The sequence below is a fragment of the Misgurnus anguillicaudatus genome, chromosome 14 (assembly GCF_027580225.2).
Source record: "Misgurnus anguillicaudatus chromosome 14, ASM2758022v2, whole genome shotgun sequence".
Taxonomy (NCBI): Eukaryota; Metazoa; Chordata; class Actinopteri; order Cypriniformes; family Cobitidae; genus Misgurnus; species Misgurnus anguillicaudatus.
Genome location: NC_073350.2, coordinates 28,161,918 through 28,178,844, shown reverse-complemented (window position 1 = coordinate 28,178,844; position 16,927 = coordinate 28,161,918). Strand labels below are relative to the sequence as shown.

General features: G+C 38.7%; 1 protein-coding gene across 3 annotated transcripts in view; it reads left to right on the top strand.

The window, feature by feature from the left end:
- The first annotated feature begins 4,320 nt into the window (after positions 1-4,320).
- The window catches only part of atp13a3 (ATPase 13A3), a 54,174-nt gene continuing 41,567 nt past the window's right edge, over positions 4,321-16,927 (top strand). For 2 of the 3 annotated variants that reach the window (XM_055183529.2, XM_055183528.2), the window contains exons 1-2: positions 4,321-4,484; positions 16,397-16,475. The gene's annotated coding sequence lies outside the window, so the exon portion shown is untranslated. Of the gene's footprint in view, positions 4,485-11,132; positions 11,156-16,396; positions 16,476-16,927 lie in introns of those variants that run through there. The other variant, XM_073876183.1, reaches the window with a different exon arrangement.

Sequence of the window (16,927 nt, the reverse complement as noted above, 5' to 3'; positions counted from 1 at the left end):
TTTGAAACGATTCGAGCTTTGTGACATGGTGCATTATCCTGCTGGAAGTAGCCATCAGATGGGTACATAGGGTCATAAGGGGATGGACATGGTCTGAAACAATGCTCAGGTAGGCTGTGGCATTTAAACGATGCCCAATTGCCACTAAGGGGCCTAAAGTGTGCCAAGAAAACATCCCCCACACCATTACACCACCACCACCAGCCTGCACCGTGGTAACAGGGCATGATGGATCCATGTTCTCATTCTGTTTAAGCCAAATTCTGACTCTACCATCTGAATGTCTCAACAGAAATCGAGACTCGTCACACCAGGCAAAATTTTTCCAGTCTTCAACTATCCAATTTTGGTGAGCACGTGCAAATTGTAGCCTCTTTTTCCTATTTGTAGTGGAGATAGTGGTACCCGGTGGGGTCTTCTGCTGTTCTAGCCCATCCGCCTCAAGGTTGTGCGTGTTGTGGCTTCACAAATGCTTTGCTGCATACCTCGGTTGTAACGAGTGGTTATTTCAGTCAAAGTTGCTCTTCTATCAGCTTGAATCAGTCGGCCTTATTCTCCTCTGACTTCTAGCATTAAACCACAGGACTGCCGCATACTGGATGTTTTTCCCTTTTCACACCATTTTTTGTAAACCCTAGAAATGTTTGTGCGTGAAAATCCCAGTAACTGAGCAGATTGTGAAATACTCAGACGGGCCCATCTGGCACCAACAACCATGCCATGCCCAAAATTGCTTAAATCACCTTTCTTTCCCATTCTGACATTCAGTTGCATTAATGAGAAATTTAACAGGTGTTCCTAATAATCCTTTAGGTGAGTGTATATTAGTTGTTTTAATCTTGCAATATTTGAGAGGATGGGGGGTGGAAAGGGATTGGGATATAACCAGGCCAACCTTAAACCTGGGTATACTGTAACTATAAGCACTGCCCACACAATTGTTCCTTGTTTATTCGGTTCTTTTTGCTCTGATCTTTGAAATCTGCTCTTGGACATTGGACTAAGCCAACACTGAGCTAAGATTTCATAGAGCAGCCATTGACATAACAAGCCATAGATGCTGCTCCCCTCTGACGTCACAAAACTCTGCCCGGGCGTCAGCAGGGAGCCAGCCTGAGTTTGCGCTTAATCCTCTCCCCCCTTGAACCTGGAGAAATGAAAGCAAACTGTCCAGTTTGTTTAAATAGGTGGAATTCTGTTTGCACATCTGACTTGGAGCATGGATTAAAACATCTGAAGCTGTAGTTGTGTGGGGTTTCTTGTTGTTCTTCTGGATCGGCTTGTACTTCACTTTGAACTCACTGTAGGGGGACAGAACCAGGTGCAGTAAGTTCAAGCTCTAACTTTAGGCCCATTTTGATACACTTGTTAGACTTGTCATTAAAATAAATATTTATCCATTTCCTGTGCAAAGTTCAAAACTGAACACCCAAGACTGCTCATTGGCTAAGTGGACTATGCAAGCTTATTTAAATCTGTTACTTATTATAATAAAATTTTATCTTATTAAAATAAGCTTGACATTATGTCTAGGGGAAATATATACACACACACACACACCAAAGTTTACATACTTGATCCTTCATACAAATTAATAAATATGATCCTTAAAGGGACACGGTACTTTAAAAAAAAAAATCTAATTTTCCAGCTCCCTTAGAGTTAAGTATTTGATTTTTACCTTTTTGGAGTCCATTTAGCTGGTCTCCGGGTCTGGCGGTACCACTTTTGGCATGTCTTGGCATAATCCATTGAATCTGAGTAGACCATTTAGCATCACGCTCAAAATAATCAGTTTTTAATATTTTTCCTATTTCTGTAGTTACATCGTGTACTAAGACAATTAAAAGTTGCGATTTTCTAGGCAGATATGGCTAGGAACTATACTCTCATTCTGGCGTAAAAATCAACAACTTTGCTGCCGTAACATGGCTGCAGGATGCGCAATGATATTACACAGCGGCCGAATAAAGTCCCCTTAGTAACTTTCAATAGCAGGGGACTATTTTTGGGCACTGTGTAATATCATTGATATTTTGATAAATGATAGCACCGATTGACTTTCATAGGACTATGGAGGTCAGTGGGTGTTGTCAGCTGTGAAGGAAGAATAAGGAATTTGGGAGGTTTAGAACAACATGAGCAAATAATATCAGAATTTTCATTTTTTGGTGAGCTATCACTTAATGTATCATTTCAACAGCTTCTGCAAAGCATATACGTGACCTTATGACCCAAACTATATATAGTAATGTATTACTTTATATAATAAATGTTTATCTCACACCCAGACATTTAATTACGATCTATATGATTAGATAATGCTTTATCATAGGGCCAGCTGATCCTCACCTACGAGAAGTGAAATGATTCAGTATATTACTAAAACATAAAGGCGGGTCTGTAAACAGAGGTGATTTGTTGATTTACATCTGATCAGATGGGCTCTTGGGTGGCCCTTGGCCACTGAAAGCTTCTATTGAAGATCTACCATCAGTCTGAAGGTCAGGCTATGAGGTCCGGAGCCCACTGTGGGCCATAACAACCTTCCAAGGGGGCCTCAAGATGGCTTAAAGGGACACTTCACTTTTTTAAAAAATATGCTAATTTTTCAGCTCCCCTAGAGTTAAACATTTGATGTTTTGGTCACTTTTGAATGCTGGCGGTGTCTTTACTCTATTGGTAGCAGGAGACGGAGTCTACAACCCACACAAGTGGCTCAGGTAGTGCAGCAGATCCAGTATGGCACATCAATGTGAGCTGTGGCAAAAAGTTTGCTGTGTCTGTCAGCGTAGTGTCCAGAGCATGGAGGTGCTACCAGGAGACATGCCAGTACATCAGGAGACGTGGAGGAGGCTGTAGGTGGGCAACAACCCAGCAGCAGGTCCGCTTCCTCCCCTTTGTGCAAGGAGGAGCACTGCCAGAGCCCTGCAAAATGACCTCCAGCAGGCCACAAATGTGCATGTGTCTGCTTAAACGGTCAGAAACAGACTCCATGAGGGTGGTATGAGGGCCCGACGTCCACAGGTGGGGGTTGTGCTTACAGCCCAACACCGTGCAGGACGTTTAGCATTTGCCAAAGAGCACCAAGATTGGCAAATTTGCCACTGGCACCCTGTGCTCTTCACAGATGAAAGAAAGTTCACACTGAGCACGTGACAGACGTGACAGAGTCGGGAGATGCCGTGGAGAATGTTTTGCTGCCTGCAACATCCTCCAGCATTACTGGTTTGGCAGTGGATCAGTAATGGTGTGAGGTGGCATTTCTTTGGGGGGGCCGCACAGCCCTCCATGGGCTCGCCAAAGGTAGCCTGACTGCCATTAGATATGGAGATGAGATCCTCAGACCCCTTGTGAGACCTTATGCTGGTGCGGTTGGCCCTGGGTTCCTATTTATGCAAGACAATGCTAGACCTTATGTGGCTGGAGTGTGTCAGCAGTACCTGCAAGAGGGAGGCATTGATGCTATGAACCGGCCCGCCGATTCCCCAGACCTGAATCCAATTGAGCACATCTGGGACATCATCCACCAACACCACATTGCACCACAGACTGTCCAGGAGTTGGTGGATGCTTTAGTCCAGGTCTGGCAGGAGATCCCTCAGGAGACCATCCGCCACCTCATCAGGAGCATGGCCAGGCGTTGTAGGGAGGTCATACAGGCACATGGATGGCACACACACTTCTGAGCCTAATTTTGACTTCTTTTAAGGACATTACATCAAAGTTGGATCAGCCTGTAGTGGGGTTTTCCATTTCAATTTTGAGTGTGAAATGGGTCTCTGGGTTGATAAAATTGATTTCCATTGATAATTTTTGGTGGATTTTGTTGTCAGCACTTTCAACTATGTAAAGAAAAATGTAATTAATAAAATTATTTCATTCATTCAGATCTAGGGTGTGTTATTTTAGTGTTATGTGTGTGTGTGTGTGTGTGTGTGTGTGTGTGTGTGTGTGTGTGTGTGTGTGTGTGTGTGTGTGTGTGTGTGTGTGTGTGTGTATGTATGTATGTATGTTTTTTGCTAATTATTATTTTGATTTTGGCATGGTGAATATATCTATTGTGTCATTTCTCAAATAATGACAGAAAGAGACTAGATATAAACTAGACTAGATATATGGTAGGATTTTACTAAAACTACTTATAGAATATTATAAAAATCAATTCTCTATCAATAATCTCATGACTAATGGCACCAAATCAGCACGACAATAGCTACATAACTTCAATTTCTCAATCCTTACACACTCTGCTGCACTACTAGGGCTTGTGGCTCGGCACGCACCTGACGCAGTTTCCACGGTGACCTCACGTCCTGTGCGTCACTTCCTGTACACGCTGAGCCAGATCTGGGCAGTCTGGCGCATACACACACACACATTCATCTGCTGTCAACAGCAAATACGATCCCCGCGTTTCTTTGTCCGCGAATATAACGCGCTCATCATGACCCAGAGGTGATCCTCGGTCCCGGTGCTGCTGGGTGAGTGTGATTTTAATAACGTATTTACACGCGTACACACGCGTTCGCACGTGTCATATACACACACACACGGATCTCTTCATTGATGTGTCAGTATGAAGTCATGGCTGCCTGTATTCGTTCACCCTCATGTTTTCCGTTTTAAGGCTTTATTTCAATAATTTATATGAATGGATAGTTATCGTATTTGTAACGCTATATCGTTGTCTATATTTCGTTATGGAGATGTGTAATGGTCCAGTAACTGTAGTGATGTGTAGTGCCGAATGTGTACTTTGGATTTTACTGCTCACTTCGGTGCTTTTTTTTTTTTTTAGGTAAATGAGTGTCGTGTTGTATGGCGGACGTTAAAGACTTTACGTCTAGTCAAATGATTTGCGTTACTAATGTTATTTATCTCCATTAAAAACATATATTTATGTATTGTTAACCGCTGCTAGATTACACAGAAATGCTCGTAAAATGAGAGTGACCGTTATTGTTGTGAATGTGTCATGCTTATAGAGGGAAATGAATGAGTGATCCACCTGTCGTTTATCAGGGTTGGGTTTTGTTTGGAGGAGGTGTTTCACCTCATTTTGAGCATTTGATTAGTTTATTTGTGATTTGTTAAATGGCAGTGAAATATCTAACATGTTTACTTGTGAATATATTATTTTTAACCTAAGATCACGGTGTTGACTAAAACCTCTTTAACTACACTGTTAATGTTTCTGTTAAGTTGATATTTGGCATTTTGTTTTAAAGATTCTAAGATTAAAATTTAGCCTTTGAAGTTTTAGCACTTTGGACCGAAGGGCAGTTTTGCCATCACATTCTTTTCTACATCAAGAAAAGGACTTGTTTATGTCTGATAAGAGAGGTCAAGTGTATGGCTAATCCATTGAAACGTTTTAGTCTAGGGCTAGGGTATGTAATGGTTTATTGACTGAGAAGCTTTTGATAAAGAAACAGCTCATTTGAAAGTGAAGAAAAAGTGTGTTCGGAAAATACCCAATAAAGTCTTGTAATTTCTTTTTTGTGTAGTTTTATTAAATATAAACCTACAATAAATTAAAAATTAGAGTTTGTTTTAAATTTAGGGTGTAGTGTGTGTGTGACACTTTTGATCTTGAATAAAGATTTTTGTGTTGTCTATATTCACACTTGACATATTTTGATTCTGCACCTGTCCACAAATTTGTCAATTTTTTAGCTTTTCATTAGTGCTTGGCCATAAACCCTTTTTTAAAACTAAATGGTCTAGCACATTTGTATGATTTGTTAATAAAATGGCATAACAGTAGGATTGGCTATGCAACAGAAGTGAAGCTCAAGATCGGAAAGCGTGAGAGAACGTTTGTTAAAGTCGGCATGAAACGGAAATAGCGATTGCCTTATTTTCCCCTGGAATTAAAGGTAGGGTAACAGATTTGATCCTGAAACATTTTTTGTTATGCTGGTTACAAGTCTCCTTACATCCTGATAGCAATCACTGTGTTAAGTTGTTTAAATGTATTTGTAGAAATTTATGTTATCTGTGAAAGGCGTAGGACCAAAAAATTTTCAACAAATCATAGATTTCGGTCCGAACGGACGTTTCCATTTTTGTCCCTCATACGTAAGCGTAATTTGAATGCCAACCGCGCAGCGAGTCCACACTGACACCATACGTCATCGGCGCGTTCACGTGCGCTCACCTCCTGCCTGTAAACAGTGAGAACAGCAAACTTTTCTGCTAAATTGACAACCTACACAGGAGGCACAAAACTAAAGGCATCTTTTATAACAACAACAGCAAAAACTGCCTGGATCAGCAAGAGCAAAAAACAAAATTAACATCAGTAACTTTACTGCTTTACCACGAGATGAAACAGCTGCAGGAGCTGCAAAGGGTCTGAAAGAGTCGTTGCACTGTTTATTTTGGTAAGGTAGGTACGCGATATGTTTGTATTGAGATGGATTCAGATATTCTACTTTGATGAAACATTGTGTTGCTTATGAAATTTGTGTTCGTTTACGGATTAGCGTAACGATATAGTTACTACGTCTACACAACCGAACGTGTGCTTAAACTAATTCTGATGTAAACCAGTTGTTTGGTTATTTTGGAAGTGTTATTCGACTTTGTACTGCAAAGTTGTCTCACTGCTGAATGAGACATGAGATGTGACCGTCTGATCTGTGCGTGTTCATGTGTTTTGAAAGAGGCGTGACTTTGGATGGCGATTTGACTTGAGGGTGGGATCGGGATTTCATTGCTAGGCGGCTACCGTTAGCATTTTTCAAAATGTGTTACCCTACCTTTAAATAAGGCAGGGCTGGATTTGAATTTGTTCATCGAGATCTGATTTAATCGTTTGAAGTTGGGTCGTGTTGCTAATTGCTAATCGCTGCAATCTTCTCCCGGACCCCGCCCACCTGCCATACCATATGACTGGAAGTGAAGAGAGATCGTTTTTAAGATGGAGGGGAGGAGATTTGCATTTTTGAATAAGATTATGAGCACACACACATTTTTTTTAAATAATGAAGTTCACAGATAAGTCATTTGTTAATTATACCACAATATAAAAAAATATATAGTTTTTAATTTAAATTTCATTGCGACTTTAATAAAAGTTTCCATTTTCTGTTTACTATAAGCAAGTTTGTTGTAACGTTTTTTATTTTTGTGTTTTCATAAACAATAATGAACCACAACGTACGTTTTTTTTTTAAATAGCACCAAATTATCCGATTCACGATTTTACATTTCCTCTGTTGAGTAAGTGTGTGTTAGTACATGTTAACGATATACAAAAGGTACGAATCCCAAGGTAAGCAGTGATGTGTTTTTAACGTAAATCTCTTTTCTTGGACTACAACAAATACATGGATTGTAACAGTTTACTTCCTGGGCCGGTTGACGTTGACACGGTTATCATATCATTATATACCACCTCTGACATACAGCCTGTACTGTAAGTAGTCTATGTTTTCATATCTGAAAAATTTACTACTGACTAAACCATGATTCAAACTAGGGCCTGGCAAAAAAATTGATTTTTCGATTAATCTTTTTTCCATATTTATTTCCACAAACATTGAACGTAGGATTAACGTTAATCTAATTACTAGTCTTCTCCACTAGATGTCACCCTCTTTTCTGCCTTGCGCAATGTTACCAAGGAGCGAGAGGCGAGCCTGTTACCAAGGAGCGAGAGGCGAGCCCGTTTCTCAATGCCAAGGAAGGATCCTCAGAAGCCAGAATTTCGAGGATGCTACGTCATCGACATCTGTCGAAGGACTGTTTCAATGTCGAGGATCCTCGGAATTTCAACCAAGGACTGAGTTCTTCTTTCAAGAAATATCCCATATAAAGGAAAGGATGCATATGTGTGTCCTTCAGGCACTTTCCACGCTGAAATCGCCCACAATCCTATGCGCGCATGGACGAAAGCACACATTTTCATTGACGTAATGACGCAATGACGTGCACTTGCTAGCCTGTTCTATTTACGTATTCTTCGAATGCTAAAGAGGAGCCTCGCCTAGCCTCTAGAAGGAAGTGATTTGTAAGGACTAGTCCTGCCAAGGAAGTTTCCTTGAAATTGAGAAACGGCCATGGTTTTGTGTTTTAGTATCCTTACCTTACAAATCTGTTACGTCCTGCTCAAGCTGTGCTGGCAAAGTTAATCGATCAATTTGGTCATCTGAATTTGTGGATCAGATTCGGTTAATAAGGTAGTAAAGATTATATTAACTCCTCCTGTCAGTATTACATTGTGAGCTAATCTTCAAAACTGGGTGAGGATACATTTTCACTGACGACAGAGGTATTTGGGCAAATCACAACGTACAGATTTGCTGACCAATCGAATGACATTACGCTTTTCAGAACAATAAGCTTTGTACAAAAACCGTGGGTTTGAGGAAGGGATGGATTTATGCAGCACCAATAATGTACGGTATGTTGAAAATAATGTGTTTTTATTATACACATTGTATTATACCAAATACACAAAATAATGTTGTTAAAATAATGGTAAAATTTAGAAATAATAAACCGTAGAACCACCATCATTAAAAATAAAACTTTATTCAGATTTCTGATCAAACCACCCACCCAGCACTACTTCTCATCTTGACCCCTGTATGGTCACGTTGTTGCGCAGAACCAAACACTCGATCCCTCCATCCCTTTGCTTATATATATTTGTTACATGGACGAATTGGAATTCCAAAGTTTGCCTGTGTGGTTTTACTGCCATGTCCCGAAAAGCTTTGAGGTGATGCCGAGATTACTCACAAAATGCTGTAAGACATCGGCGTATGACAGAAAGTCTGCCAGTGTTGAATCAGAGCCGAGGTGCAACATATCGTGACATGGTGTTAGTCTCTTGAGCAGCTCTCTGGTTGTTTGCTCTCGGAATCCTCGAAGGCAACGGAATGGATGGGACTTTTCTGGCTGTCCACGTGCGGTTTACCTGGTCTTGGTCCATGGGAGGCATGATGAAAGAGTCAGATTGAAAGAGTAACAAATGAAGAATTTAGGACCAAAGTGTGAAGCAGAAACCACAGAATTACTGCCAAAGAGTCAAAGCCCAAAATTCAATTGAAGCACGGCATCAAGAGAAGTTATAGGAGTTTTCAACTTTTTTGCATTTTTCTACCATGGTTAAATGACAGCTTATGGGTTTTAATGATGCATATTATATGGATTATTAATAATGCCATAATTTATATTTATTAGTGCGTCAGACTTGTTTTATTGTAAATGAGAATTTTTTTATTAATCAGGCTCTTATGTTTAGGTTCAGTAATTTTTTTAATGGCAGTGAAAAGATTTTTAGTCAGTAATTGATATGCCTTATTTTCACACGTAACTTCAGTAATTTCATTGGTTTTTAACAATTATTAATGTCTTTTGCTGCAAAGCCCTCTAAGTGCATGCAAAAAAATCCACTTTTTTGGACAAGACGTAGTAAACAGTTGCAAAATCACTAAAGATGCAACCAGAAACATTGCAAATGATGAAAGTTAGAATTCGAAAGGTACAGATTAAGAAACTAAACCACACATTAGGGGGCGCTGTGATGCATGTGGCTGCCACATTTGGGTTGTATTCAGGTCCCAGTAATCACAAGGGACCCAAATTTGAATCTGATCCATGGCTGTTTCGCAATCTGCCAACAAACCAGTATTTCTGAATTCCTTTTTTTGACTGAGGTTGCGTTTAGCAGCTTTTGCGTCTGAGCTCTTCATGTTTATATTAATATCTATGCAATGCATTATGTTTTAGTACTTGAGTGATTCTTACAAAATCAAGATTTAGAAGGTGTCCAGCATCAGAGTTTTTGAGGAGCCCTTGAAGCCAATTTTTTGCACATGTGATATTGGGGTCTGAACTTGGTGACCATTGTTTTTGGAGGATTTAGAGAGTGTTTCCTATAGAATTATTTACATTTTTTAGATTATCATTGTCAAAAATGATCATTACTGCAACATGATATTACATTAAATACATGCATTTACAAACTCATGTTTCGGTAATGAGAACTAAAAAGTTGTCTACTTTTATCTGGAGAGAAAAAATAAGAACTGCTTATCTGATAACCATCTTGAGTGTCACAAGTGTCAACAATTATTATTATTATTATTATTTTTTGAAAAGTTAGTTTCTTGAGGGCTTAAACAATGATTGAAAATTGTTGCGGAGGATGAGAAAATTGGTCTTGGACACATTTATATTCCTTATTATTGTCTCTACATTTACCAATAATCACCAAATACCACATGTTTCTTTACTGTAAATGTTTATAATATAACATGCACTGAAGCTTTTTATTTTTTTACATTTTTTAAATATAAATATTTCCATGTCAAAGAACCCAAATCCAGTCATGGACACGTTGCGGTAATGATACATTTCCTCTTAATTTGGAAAAAAATTGGTTTGTATGATGTCATTTGAAATCATGTGTAAAATAGTACATGAAGAGATGTTTGTAACTTTATGCTGCTTATTTTGATAGCATTTACTTTTTTATCAAAATGTATATCATCAGTTTCATGACACCTCATAAGTCTAATTTCGCATGAATCACCCACTACTTGCTTTTCATTACTATGCAAAGTCCTTTTTATTGAAGAATTTTACAATTTAGATCTACTATAGTTTAATCTTGTAGTTCCTCGCTGATAAAGGTTGTATAAAATCATAAAGAAAAACATTTATGAAGGGTCATTTACGCTAGGCAATGGTACTTTGTAACAGCAACATTATATAATGTTATTCAAAGTCTTGAAGCTAAATTTTTACTTTCCCTAACAGGACTGAGTATAAAAGCTGCTAATCCAAGACTATGTAGCGTGACTTTGGTCTCCTGTTCTGTTTGATCTTTTTTCTGCCCACTACAGATCTCTTGTAAGTTTTTTTTTTTTCTCAGCTGGTACAGCTCCAGTCTTTTGAAGGGCGACTTTGCAAAATTTTTCACTTTTCTGATCTTCTTTCATCCACGCTTGCTTGACGTGTCGATGCCTTTCTCCTTAGCTATAAAGTGGGTCTGGATGATAAAAGACATTCTGATATCTTTGGTGAAAGTGTATTGGAGTGCTTCAGGGATTTTGCTTGCATAGCCTTTTGATGGATTTATCAGCTAGAAACTTAACTGGATAATTGCTAGCTGGAGATAAGACAAATTTGGCAGGTATGCTTGATGACTCTCTTTATCTTGCTGTGGGGCTACCTAACTTTAGAATTCATGATCCGATTTTCATATACTGTTATTCATTTAGCGGACACTTTTATCCACAAGGACTCACAGAATAAGAGAGGATTTAACATTTGGTTTTGTCAAAATGAAACTAAACCAGATTGGGTTTAAACTAAACCAGAGTTCGAATATGTTATAACCTTTGATCGACACTTTAGCTTTTAAATAGGAAAACAACAATAGCATTTTCTCTTTTTGAACATTTCTTGGGGTCAGATGCTTTGAGTAATGTTTTTTTCCTTTTTTTCCCCTTGCCTTCATCCACCCATCTACTTTGATCATTCTTTTTTCACCAAAGTTATTGACTTTAGTCAGGTTAGAAATATCTTTTGTTTTTTAAAATCGCGTTGAAATGTATGAGAAAAGTACGCATTTTTTTGGAAATCTTGATTGTGTCTATAAACATTAGCATGACTTTTTATTAAGTTGTTGCGAGAAGTAGATTTCTTTTTTGTAATATTTAAAAGACTTGCATCAAACTAAAACATTCTTACCAAAAGGAATCCTGCTTTAAAAAATGTACCCTTATTTGGTTTATTCAGCATGTACTTTTCAGGATGTTGCGCGATAAACTTACGAAATCAAAGTTAACGTAAACGCTGCAAGAGTCACATTTTCAGCCTTTTTAAATCCACTCAATAAAACATAAAAGGGTGATTCTTGCGAAATTAGACTTATGAGGTGTCATGAAACATTTTGATTTAAAAGTAAATGCAAAGTAAGAGTATCAAAATAAGAAACATACAGTTACAAACACCTCTTCACGTACTATTTTGCACATGATTTCAAATGACATCAAGCAAACCAATTTTGTTGTTTTTTTTCCACATTTAAGGGGAAAATTTTCATTACTGCAACATGTCCATGACTGGATTTGGGTCTTTGACATGGAAATATTTATAATTAAAAAATCTAAAAAATAAAAAACTTCAGTGCATGTTATACTATAAAAATTTACAGTAAAGAAACATGTGGTGGTGATAATTGGTAAATGTAGAGGCAATAATAAGGAATATAAATGTGTCCAAGAAAAATTCTCTCATCCTCCGCAACAATTTTCAATTATTGTTTAAGCCCTCAATGAACTAACATTTAAAAAAAAATGTTGAAAGGTATATAATTGACTGTCTCTCTAGATAAAAGTTGAAATTTTGTTTTTTTCATACTACCAGTCCTTCCAGAAAAACGCGGAGTGTTTTTTGTGGTTGTTGCGGGCAAAAATCCTCGATTTTGCGGCACGTTTTCTTAAAAAATGTGATGGAATATGCGGGATATTTATGCAATTTATGCGATGGAATTGCAGGAATTTGCGAAAATTACGGAACTTGCAAAAACTGCGGAAACTTGCAAAAGCTGCAATGATGTTCACGTCACATAATCACGTCACTTCATAACGTTCCCATGGCAATAGAGGACACGGCTGCGCTCTAGGGAAGTAAATGCAACATTTTTCAACTTTCTGCTAATATATATGTGACTTTTTGCTACGAAAATGCGGAGATTAAGAAATTATGCAAGCCTGATATTTTGTGCGCGGAAATATGTAATTAATGCGGCGAAAGTGCGTCGTATTTGGAAAAAAATACAGCCCCGCATGAATATGCGAACTTTGGCTGATTATGCAATATATTGCGCGATTGCACAATCGCGTTTTTCTGGAGGGGCGGATACTACCTAGACAACTTTTTAGTTCTCATTACCGAAAGTTTGTAAATGCATATATGTAATGTAATATCATGTTGCGGTAATGATAATTTTTTATAATGATGATGATCTAAAAAATGAAAATAATTCTATAGGAAATATTTTTAAATCTTCTAAAAATAATGGTTATAGTAAGTTCAGACCTTAATCTTATATGTGCAAAAAATAAAAAAATTGGCTTCAAGGGCTTTTTAAAAAATCTGATGCTGTACACCAAAGTCTGGATTTTGTGAGAATCATCCATAAGTTTAATTTATAAAGCCATTTTTGATCTTAACCTTGCCTAAGTGTAAGCATTATATGTTGTTGTTCTTGTAGAAACCTTTATTGTTTCGTCATCATCTTTATCTTCTTTCCTGCTCAGTTTTATCTTTATGATGACAAAGTAAATCACCCAATGCAACATGTCTATTTTTTGTGACACATTAACCCATCGGTTAACTTCACTCCTGGGGCATCTAATTATTAAACCCGTACGACTGATTTACCGCTTATCTGCAAAATATACAGTGTATTTGCTCTGTCATTGTTCTAAAGGATTGTCCTCCTGTCTATGGGTCATGACAAATTTTTGAACTTTGTGATAGCGGAGTCTGAAAGTGTAGGTCATGATCACGGTGTCATGCAGTCTGAAAGAGGAAGGGTACGAGACTACAGTTAAGGTCAGGGTGCCTGTGACCCACCATAGCGAGAAACAAAACCTCTTGTTCTAATGGGCTGAGATAAAGAAGGATCCAAAAGCACTTTAGACCCAAAACATGAAAGCAGCTGAACTTTCTCCTCTGATGACTTTCACGAATGATCGTGGGATCCTTTGCTAGGATTTTAAGCATTGTGGTTCTGTTGTCTTTAAATGGGTCGGGTGCACAAGGAGTTGGAGGCATCAGTTTCACTTCCAGAAAGCAAAGCCGACTGTGTCTGAATGCTGAAACGGCTTGTTTTTCTTGCGAAACTCACAGTAAATGGAGCTACCTCCAGAGCACTGACTCAGCGTGCAGAGCTTCTCAGAAAACTTAGACAATCAATCAGCTGGATGCGAGACAGCTGAATAAGCCATGCATGTACCGTGAGCTTTTCTTTAACAGACCTTGTTTTATCTAGTTGTCACTCTCTTTAGGCATTCTTAGTTAAATTGGAAAACACTGTTTATGTGACATTAACATTTATGTATTGTACAATCTGCCAAGTAAGAAGTAGGTTCACACACTGTCCCCATTGCTTTTTGGAGCAAAGTGTCTAATGCTCTTGGGCTGTCAATTTGGATACAAATTTCAGATAAGTAAATTTCAGTTTAGTAATTTAGTACATTGCGGTAATGTTTTACCAACAAAGCTGGTAAAGTGCCATACTACTTGAGCTACAGTGCTGTTAGGTACACATGATGACTAAATTTACACCTTGTAATGCAATGTAATGGCATTTATAGGATTCTAACGTTTGTACTAAAACGTAAACATTTTCTTTGCATTTTCGAAAAAGTTTGCATTCCACAATGTTGTCAAAACTATCTCTGTTTACAAAGATCCACAAAGACGACTAAAAACACTATATGCGTGCCTGGCCAGTAGTTGCTGACCTTTTTTTTTTACTACATTTTCCGTTTAAATCCGATTTTTTCAAAATATACGATATGAATTGCTCACTGTCCACTCTGTGTATCACCACTATTGAGATCTGATTTGTTTGTCTTGTAGCGCTCTCTTTTATTTTCTGAAATAGCTGGATTGGTTTCTATAGCAATGGCATTTGGTCCAGGTGTTGGTAATAAACTGTAGCACAAACACTTTTTATGGTTGTTAAGTAATCGCGTATGCCTGTATACTAGGGCTGCATGGGGTTAGAGCTGGCAAAAAAATCGCCTGCGATTCTCATGCGTGTCTCATCAGTAAAGCCGGTTCGGTGATTAGTAGTAAATCGCCATCACCTGCTTTCAGATGGAGCAGCATATATTACACAGAGCTGTATTTCACCAAGAAGCTAGGCAAAATCGCGTTCATAATCGAAGACGACCTTCCACGATTATGAACGCGATTTTGCCTAGCTTTCGGTGAAATACGGCTCTGTGCAGTAAATGCAGCTCCATCTGAAAGCAGGTCATAGCGGTTTACTACTAATCACCGAACCGGCTTTACCGATGAGACACGCATGAGAATCGCAGACGATTTTTTCGCCAGCTCTACATGGGGTATGAGGAACACATATTGATTATAAATTATGACTTTTGTCTCAATAAACTCCTTATTTACTGCAAATTAATAGCTAATGAGGTATTTGTTGTAGTGGTTACGTTTAGGTATTAGATTAAGGGATGTACAATATGGTCATGCAGAACAAGGCATTAAAGGGATAGTTCACCCAAAAATGAAAATGATGTCATTAATGACTCACCCTCATGTCTTTCCAAACTCGTAAGACCTCTGTTCATCTTCGGAACACAGTTTAAGATGTTTTCGATTTAGTCTGAGAGCTGGTTGACCCTTCATTAAAAATCTATGTATGGTATACTGTCCATGTCCAGAAAGGTAATAAAAACATCATCAAAGTAGTCCATGTGAAAATAGTCCATGCGACAGTGGGTCAGTTAGAATGTGTTGAAGCATCGAAAATACATTTTGGTCCAAAAAGAACAAAAATCACAACTTTATTCAGCATTTTCTTCTCTTCCGCGTCTGTTGTGAAGCGCATGCCCCAGACTAAAGTCACGTGACTGCAGTGACACGGATGACGAGGTATCCTCAGACATGTTTGCAATTTTTTTTTCAAACTTAGAGCGTGCGTCTCCCTCAGACTGTAAACAAGGCCTAGGCGCACAAAAAAAAACTCCTGGGGCGCACCAGATAACACGTCAGCCGTGTTGTACGTCATCAGCGTCACTGCAGTCACATGACTTTAGTCTCGCGCATGCGCTTCACAACCATGACGTCATGGTTTTTACAGATTGGTGCTTGCTTACACACAGTAACCCTATCATTTTCAAAACTAGCACTTTGAAACCCATTTCAAAAGTTTTTCCATGACCCCAAAGTGCATAATCGAGTAAACTGCTCCAAAGTCTAAGCTTTGGATAAAATTGTCTGCCAAGTGAATACATGTAAAAGTGCAGTGTCAACGCTGATAACTCAGGATGGTATGGTAACATCTCTAAGCCTTATTGTGTTCAGTCCTTGTTCAAATATCATGTCAGATGTTTTGAATAATAGACTCAGCATATAAATGTTCTGCAGGCTTCATCCTGGCCTTCATGTTTTGTTTTCTATATACCTTAATGTACTGATCTCCATTGTAGTGCCTTTGTTTGGATGTTTAAATCTGGAAAGATGTTTTGGGAGCTTTTGTCACATTTGATTAGAAAGACAATAAATCTATGTTCCTCATTTCTCATTTAAGAAAGGTACAGAAGTCTGCCATTAAACCACAGGAGGCTTTTTGATTCATGGACTTTAATTAAAATTTCCTCTCATTTCTTCTCAGGAGTCCAGGTCTGTGTGAAGAGAGAGGCCACTTTAAAAGTGAAAGGATTGCCCAGGGCCACAGCGCCCAAGATCTGAAGGTAAGTCCAATATGACCGTGATCTTACGCGAACCATCGCTATTGTGTCCTTAAACAAGACACCCAAATTTGGGTGGTTCAAATGTGGACTTGTGTTGTGTGCTAAATGATCGCTCGCATATTTACGTGAGACACATTGTCATGGGTCTGGTAAATAGGTCCGTCAGTTTTATGATTGCAATGCTTCCTTGTATTCATTCTACAGTCTGCTCAGGAGGAAGTAAAGAGTAAAAAGCCCAGCGTGTTGCAACCGCAATATTCAATATAAATTGTAGGCGAGAGCAAACGTGGCCTCGTAGCGACTGCTTGAGCCAGGGAAAATGGTAGGAAGGGCTCGGCCCTGAGTTCGGTTTCCCATTTCCGTGGTGTGTTGTACGGGTGCAGGGGGGAGATAAGATCAGGGCCAGTGGCAGGGGCAGAGTATGGCCACTGACACCCCTTTGAATAGCACAA